The sequence below is a fragment of the Mytilus galloprovincialis genome, chromosome 1 (assembly GCF_965363235.1).
Source record: "Mytilus galloprovincialis chromosome 1, xbMytGall1.hap1.1, whole genome shotgun sequence".
NCBI lineage: Eukaryota > Metazoa > Mollusca > Bivalvia > Mytilida > Mytilidae > Mytilus > Mytilus galloprovincialis.
This window is the reverse complement of record NC_134838.1, coordinates 125,308,731-125,318,398: the sequence shown is the minus strand read 5'-3', so window position 1 is coordinate 125,318,398 and position 9,668 is coordinate 125,308,731.

Below are 9,668 nucleotides of genomic sequence, written 5' to 3'. Positions count from 1 at the left end.
AAGTACTGATCAGTATCAACATTTATATCTGAGTACTATGTAGGAACATTCAGTGTGGACACAACTACTGATCAGTGTCAACACTTATATCAGTGTACTATGTAGGAACATTCAGTGTGGACACAAGTACTGATCAGTGTCAACACGTATATCAGTGTACTATGTAGAAACATTCAGTACGGAAACAAGAACTGATTAGTATCAACATTTATATCAAAGTACTATGTAGGAACATTCAGTACGGACACATGTACTGATCAGTGTCAACACTTATATCAGAGTACTATGTAGGAACATTCAGTACGGACACAAGTACTGATCCATGTCAACATTTATATCAGAGTACTATGAAGGCACATTCAGTGTGGAAACAAGTACTGATCTGTGTCAGCAATTATATCAGAGTTCTATGTAGGAACATTCAGTGTGGACACAAGCACTGATCAGTATCAACATTCATATCAGAGTACTATGAAAGAACATTCAGTGTGGACACAAGTACTGATCCGTGTCAGCAATTATATCAGAGTTCTATATAGGAACATTCAGTGTGGACACAAGAACTGATCAGTATCAACATTTATATCAGAGTACTATGAAAGTACATTCAGTGTGTACACAAGTACTGATTAGTATCAACATTTATATCAGAGTTCTATGTAGGAACATTCAGTGTGGACACACGTACTGATTAGTATCAACATTTATATCAGAGTACTATGTAGGAACATTCAGTACGGACACAAGTACTGACCAGTGTCAATACTTATATCAGGGTACTATGTAGGAACGATCAGTGTGGACACAAGTACTGATCTGTGTCAGCACTTATATCAGAGTTCTATGTAGGAACATTCAGTGTGGACTCAAGTACTGATCAGTATCAACATTTATATCAGAGTACTTTGAAGGAACATAAAGTGTGGACACAAGTACTGATCAGTGTCAACACTTTTATTAGAGTATTATGAAGGAACATTCAGTGTGGCCACAAGTACTGATCAGTTTCAACATTTATATCAGAGTTCTATGTAGGAACATTCAGTGTGGACACAAGCACTGATCAGTGTCAACACTCACATCAGTGTACTATATAGTAACATTCAGTGTGGACACAAGTACTGATCAGTGTTAATACTTATATCAGAGTACTATGTAGGAACATTCAGTGTGGACTCAAGTACTGATCAGTATCAACATTTATATCAGAGTACTTTGAAGGAACATGCAGTGTGGACACAAGTACTGATCAGTGTCAACACTCATATCAGTGAACTATATAGGAACATTCAGTGTGGACCCAAGTACTGGTCAGTGTTAATACTTATATCAGAGTACTATGTAGGAACATTCAATGTGGAAACAAGTACTGATCAGTGTTAATACTTATATCAGAGTACTATGTAGGAACATTCAATGTGGACTCAAGTACTGATCAGTATCAACATTTATATCAGAGTACTAGGTAGGAACACTCAGTCTAGAGTACTGGTCAGTAGTAACAATTATATCAGTGTACTATGTAGGAACATTCAGTGTGGACACAAGTACTGATCAGTATCAACATTTATATCAGAGTTCCATATAGGAACATTCAGTACGGACACAAGTACTGATCAGTGTCAACACTTATATCAGAGTACTTTGATGGAACATTCAGTGTGGACACAAGTACTGGTCAGTGTTAATACTTGTATCAGTGTTCTATGTAGGAACATTCAGTGTAGACTCAAGTACTGATCAGTATCAACATTTATATCAGAGTACTTTGAAGGAACATTCAGTGTGGACACAAGTACTGATCAGTGTCAACACTTTTATTAGAGTACTATGAAGGAACATTCAGTGTGGACACAAGTACTGATCAGTATCAACATTTATATCAGAGTTCTATGTAGGAACATTCAGTGTGGACACAAGTACTGATCAGTGTCAACACTCACATCAGTGTACTATGTAGGAACATTCAGTGTGGACACAAGTACTGATCAGTGTCAACATTTATATCATAGTTCTATGTAGGAACATTCAGTACGGACACAAGAACTGATCAGTATCAACATTTATATCAAAGTACTATGTAGGAACATTCAGTACGGACACAAGTACTGATCAGTGTCAACACTTATATCAGAGTACTATGTAGGAAAATTCAGTACGGACACAAGTACTGATCCATGTCAACATTTATATCAGAGTACTATGAAGGCACATTCAGTGTGGACACAAGTACTGATCTGTGTCAGCAATCATATCAGAGTTCTATGTAGGAACATTCAGTGTGGACACAAGCACTGATCAGTATCAACATTCATATCAGAGTACTATGAAGGAACATTCAGTGTGGACACAAGTACTGATCTGTGTCAGCAATTATATCAGAGTTCTATGTAGGAACATTCAGTGTGGACACAAGAACTGATCAGTATCAACATTTATATCAGAGTACTACGAAGGAACATTCAGTGTGGACACAAGTACTGATCAGTATCAACATTTATATCAGAGTTCTATGTAGAAACATTCAGTGTTGACACAAGTACTGATCAGTATCAACATTTATATCAGAGTACTATGTAGGAACATTCAGTACGGACACAAGTACTGACCAGTGTCAATACTTATATCATGGTACTATGTAGGAACATTCAGTGTGGACACAAGTACTGATCTGTGTCAGCACTTATATCAGAGTACTATGTAGGAACATTCAGTGTGGACACAAGTACTGATCACTATCAACATTTATATCAGAGTTCTATGTAGGAACATTCAGTGTGGACACAAGTACTGATCAGTGTCAACACTCACATCAGTGTACTATGTAGGAACATTCAGTGTGGACACCAGTACTGATCAGTGTCAACACTCACATCAGTGTACTATGTAGGAACATTCAGTAGGGACACAAGTACTGATCAGTATCAACATTTATATCATAGTTCTATGTAGGAACATTCAGTACGGACACAAGAACTGATCAGTATCAACATTTATATCAAAGTACTATGTAGGAACATTCAGTACGGACACAAGTACTGATCAGTGTCAACACTTATATCAGAGTACTATGTAGGAACATTCAGTACGGACACAAGTACTGATCCATGTCAACATTTATATCAGAGTACTATGAAGGCACATTCAGTGTGGACACAAGTACTGATCTGTGTCAGCAATTATATCAGAGTTCTATGTAGGAACATTCAGTGTGGACACAAGCACTGATCAGTATCAACATTCATATCAGAGTACTATGAAGGAACATTCAGTGTGGACAAAAGTACTGATCTGTGTCAGCAATTATATCAGAGTTCTATGTAGGAACATTCAGTGTGGACACAAGAACTGATCAGTATCAACATTTATATCAGAGTACTATGAAGGAACATTCAGTGTGGACACAAGTACTGATCAGTATCAACATTTATATCAGAGTTCTATGTAGAAACATTCAGTGTTGACACAAGTACTGATCAGTATCAACATTTATATCAGAGTACTATGTAGGAACATTCAGTACGGACACAAGTACTGACCAGTTTCAATACTTATATCATGGTACTATGTAGGAACATTCAGTGTGGACACAAGTACTGATCTGTGTCAGCACTTATATCAGAGTACTATGTAGGAACATTCCGTGTGGACTCAAGTACTGATCAGTATCAACATTTATATCAGAGTACTTTGAAGGAACATTCAGTGTGGACACAAGTACTGATCAGTGTTAACACTTTTATTAGAGTACTATGAAGGAACATTCAGTGTGGAAACAAGTCCTGATCAGTTTCAACATTTATATCAGAGTTCTATGTAGGAACATTCAGTGTGGACACAAGCACTGATCAGTGTCAACACTCACATCAGTGTACTATATAGGAACATGCAGTGTGGACACAAGTACTGATCATTGTTAATACTTGTATCAGAGTTCTATGTAGGAACAATCAGTGCGGACTCAAGTACTGATCAGTATCAACATTTATATCAGAGTTCTATGTAGGAACATTCAGTGTGGAGACAAGTACTGATAAGTATCAACATTTATATCAGAGAACTATGAAGAAACATTCAGTGTGGACACAAGTAGAGTTCTATGTAGGAACATTCAGTGTGGAGACAAGTACTGATAAGTATCAACATTTATATCAGAGAACTATGAAGAAACATTCAGTGTGGACACAAGTACTGATCAGTGTCAACACTCATATCAGTGTACTATATAGGAACATTCAGTATGGAGACAAGTACTGATAAGTATCAACATTTATATCAGAGAACTATGAAGAAACATTCAGTGTGGACACAATTACTGATCAGTGTCAACACTCATATCAGTGTACTATATAGGAACATTCAGTGTGGCCCCAAATACTGATCAGTGTTAATATTTATATCAGAGTACTATGTAGGAACATTCAGTGTGGACTCAAGTACTGATCAGTATCAACATTTATATCAGTACTAGGTAGGAACATTCAGTCTAGAGTACTGGTCAGTAGTAACAATTATATCAGTGTACTATGTAGGAACATTCAGTGTGGACACAAGTACTGATCAGTATCAACATTTATATCAGAGTTCCATGTAGGAACATTCAGTACGGACACAAGTACTGATCAGTGTCAACACTTATATCAGAGTACTTTGATGGAACATTCCGTGTGGACTCAAGTACTGATCAGTATCAACATTTATATCAGAGTACTTTGAAGGAACATTCAGTGTGGACACAAGTACTGATCAGTGTTAACACTTTTATTAGAGTACTATGAAGGAACATTCAGTGTGGAAACAAGTACTGATCAGTTTCAACATTTATATCAGAGTTCTATGTAGGAACATTCAGTGTGGACACAAGCACTGATCAGTGTCAACACTCACATCAGTGTACTATATAGGAACATGCAGTGTGGACACAAGTACTGATCATTGTTAATACTTGTATCAGAGTTCTATGTAGGAACAATCAGTGCGGACTCAAGTACTGATCAGTATCAACATTTATATCAGAGTTCTATGTAGGAACATTCAGTGTGGAGACAAGTACTGATAAGTATCAACATTTATATCAGAGAACTATGAAGAAACATTCAGTGTGGACACAAGTAGAGTTCTATGTAGGAACATTCAGTGTGGAGACAAGTACTGATAAGTATCAACATTTATATCAGAGAACTATGAAGAAACATTCAGTGTGGACACAAGTACTGATCAGTGTCAACACTCATATCAGTGTACTATATAGGAACATTCAGTATGGAGACAAGTACTGATAAGTATCAACATTTATATCAGAGAACTATGAAGAAACATTCAGTGTGGACACAATTACTGATCAGTGTCAACACTCATATCAGTGTACTATATAGGAACATTCAGTGTGGCCCCAAATACTGATCAGTGTTAATATTTATATCAGAGTACTATGTAGGAACATTCAGTGTGGACTCAAGTACTGATCAGTATCAACATTTATATCAGTACTAGGTAGGAACATTCAGTCTAGAGTACTGGTCAGTAGTAACAATTATATCAGTGTACTATGTAGGAACATTCAGTGTGGACACAAGTACTGATCAGTATCAACATTTATATCAGAGTTCCATGTAGGAACATTCAGTACGGACACAAGTACTGATCAGTGTCAACACTTATATCAGAGTACTTTGATGGAACATTCAGTGTGGACACAAGTACTGATCAGTGTTAATACTTGTATCAGAGTTCTATGTAAGAACATTCAGTGTGGACTCAAGTACTGATCAGTATCAACATTTATATCAGTGTACTATTTAGGAACATTCAGTACGGACAGAAGTACTGATCAGTGTCAACACTTATATCAGTGTTCTATGTAGGAACATTCAGTGTGGACTCAAGTACTGATCAGTATCAACATTTATATCAGAGTTCTATGTAGGAACATTCAGTATAGACACAAGTACTGATCAGTGTCAACACTTATATCAGAGTACTATGTAGGAACATTCAGTGTGGACACAAGTACTGATTAGTATCAACACTTATATCAGTGTACTATTTAGGAACATTCAGTACGGACAGAAGTACTGATCAGTGTCAACACTTATATCAGTGTTCTATGTAGGAACATTCAGTGTGGACTCAAGTACTGATCAGTATCAACATTTATATCAGAGTACTTTGAAGGAACATTCAGTGTGGACACAAGTACTGATCAGTGTCAACACTTTTATTAGAGTACTATGAAGGAACATTCAGTGTGGACACAAGTACTGATCAGTATCAACATTTATATCAGAGTTCTATGTAGGAACATTCAGTACGGACACAAGTACTGATCAGTATCAACATTTATATCAGAGTTCTATGTAGGAACATTCAGTATGGACACAAGTACTGATCAGTGTCAACACTTATATCAGAGTACTATGTAGGAACATTCAGTGTGGACACAAGTACTGATCAGTGTCAACACTTATATCAGAGTTCTATGTAGGAACATTCAGTGTGGACACAAGTACTGATCAGAATCAACACTTATATCAGTGTACTATTTAGGAACATTCAGTACGGACAGAAGTACTGATCAGTGTCAACACTTATATCAGTGTTCTATGTAGGAACATTCAGTGTGGACTCAAGTACTGGTCAGTATCAACATTTATATCAGAGTACTTTGAAGGAACATTCAGTGTGGACACAAGTACTGATCAGTGTCAACACTTTTATTAGAGTACTATGAAGGAACATTCAGTGTGGACACAAGTACTGATCAGTATCAACATTTATATCAGAGTTCTATGTAGGAACATTCAGTGTGGACTCAAGTACTGATCAGTATCAACATTTATATCAGAGTACTTTGAAGGAACATTCAGTGTGGACACAAGTACTGATCAGTGTCAACACTTTTATTAGAGTACTATGAAGGAACATTCAGTGTGGACACAAGTACTGATCAGTATCAACATTTATATCAGAGTACTTTGATGGAACATTCAGTGTGGACACAAGTACTGATCAGTGTTAATACTTGTATCAGAGTTCTATGTAGGAACATTCAGTGTGGACTCAAGTACTGATCAGTATCAACATTTATATCAGAGTTCTATGTAGGAACATTCAGTAGGGACACAAGTACTGATCAGTATCAACATTTATATCAGAGTTCTATGTAGGAACATTCAGTATGGACACAAGTACTGATCAGTGTCAACACTTATATCAGAGTACTATGTAGGAACATTCAGTGTGGACACAAGTACTGATCAGTATCAACACTTATATCAGTGTACTATTGAGGAACATTCAGTACGGACAGAAGTACTGATCAGTGTCAACACTTATATCAGTGTTCTATGTAGGAACATTCAGTGTGGACTCAAGTACTGATCAGTATCAACATTTATATCAGAGTACTTTGAAGGAACATTCAGTGTGGACACAAGTACTGATCAGTGTCAACACTTTTATTAGAGTACTATGAAGGAACATTCAGTGTGGACACAAGTACTGATTAGTATCAACTTTTATATAAGAGTTCTATGTAGGAACATTCAGTGTGGACTCAAGTACTGATCAGTATCAACATTTATATCAGAGTACTTTGAAGGAACATTCAGTGTGGACACAAGTACTGATCAGTGTCAACACTTTTATTAGAGTACTATGAAGGAACATTCAGTGTGGACACAAGTACTGATCAGTATCAACATTTATATCAGAGTACTTTGATGGAACATTCAGTGTGGACACAAGTACTGATCAGTGTCTACACTTATATCAGAGTACTATGTAGGAACATTCAGTGTGGACACAAGTTCTTATCAGTATCAACACTTATATCAGTGTACTATTGAGGAACATTCAGTACGGACAGAAGTACTGATCAGTGTCAACACTTATATCAGTGTTCTATGTAGGAACATTCAGTGTGGACTCAAGTACTGATCAGTATCAACATTTATATCAGAGTACTTTGAAGGAACATTCAGTGTGGACACAAGTACTGATCAGTGTCAACACTTTTATTAGAGTACTATGAAGGAACATTCACTGTGGGCACAAGTACTGATCAGTATCAACATTTATATCAGAGTTCTATGTAGGAACATTCAGTGTGGACACAAGTACTGATCAGTGTCAACACTCACATCAGTGTACTATGTAGGAACATACAGTGTAGACACAAGTACTGATCAGTATCAACATTTATATCAGAGTTCTATGTAGGAACATTCAGTACGGACACAAGTACTGATCAGTATCAACATTTATATCAGAGTTCTATGTAGGAACATTCAGTACGGACACAAGTACTGATCAGTGTCAACACTTATATCAGAGTACTATGTAGGAACATTCAGTGTGGACACAAGTACTGATCAGTATCAACACTTATATCAGTGTACTATTTAGGAACATTCAGTACGGACACAAGTACTGATCAGTGTCAACACTTATATCAGTGTTCTATGTAGGAACATTCAGTGTGGACTCAAGTACTGATCAGTATCAACATTTATATCAGAGTACTTTGAAGGAACATTCAGTGTGGGCACAAGTACTGATCAGTATCAACTTTTATATCAGAGTTCCATGTAGGAAGATTCAGTACGGACACAAGTACTGATCCGTGTCAACACTTATATATCAGAGTTCTATGTAGGAACATTCAGTGTGGGCACAAGTATTGATCAATATCAACATTTATATCAGAGTACTAGGTAGGAACATTCAGTCTGGAGTACTGGTCAGTAGAAACACTTATATCAGAGTTCTATGTAGGAACATTCAGTGTGGACTCAAGTACTGATCAGTATCAACATTTATATCAGAGTACTAGGTAGGAACATTCAGTCTGGAGTACTGGTCAGTAGTAACAATTATATCAGTGTACTATGTAAGAACATTCAGTGTGGACACAAGTACTGATCAGTATCAACATTTATATCAGAGAACTGTGAAGGAACATTCAGTGTGGACACAAGTACTAATCCACATGCTGGATTGGAAGTCACAAGTGTTGACAGGCTAGTGATACAGTAGTTCTCATAATTAGACTACTCAGTAACATGTTTTCAATAAACAGTGGATGACAATTGATAACCTGAGGTAAAAGATTGTGGCTATGAAAGATAACTTGTGAAATCAAAGTGATGGAAATCACTCATGGAAAGATTAGAAGAGTAGTTTGAATAATTTCATATTAAGGTATGGTGGGGGAAAATAATGTAACAGACAGTAAATTAATTTATAATAGAGCACTATTGCTGAAAATTGCATTAACAGCAGGTCTTTAGAAGGAAACATACTTTTCCAGTATGAGGATAAAATGAGCTCAAATTAAACAATATGGGTCTCTAAATTTGCACAATTTTATTTAAACTGCAGTTAAATTATATCTTATCAAAATAATGTTGCCTGTTCTGAACATGTTTCAAAAAAAAAAAAAAAAAATGCAAATAAAAAATTCTTCTGGTAAATGTTACCAACTATCCTTGTAAGACATAAAATCTAGACCAATAGCTAACAACTTTAAAGTGTCAACAAAAATAATTTAAAAATGTTGTTTCTCACTATACAAATCCTTGTTTTGGGGCATTTTGTAAGTTGAAACTGAGGTTATGTGACATTGAAGATTAAAAGTTGTACAGTGCCTTTTGATTAATTTTTAAGGT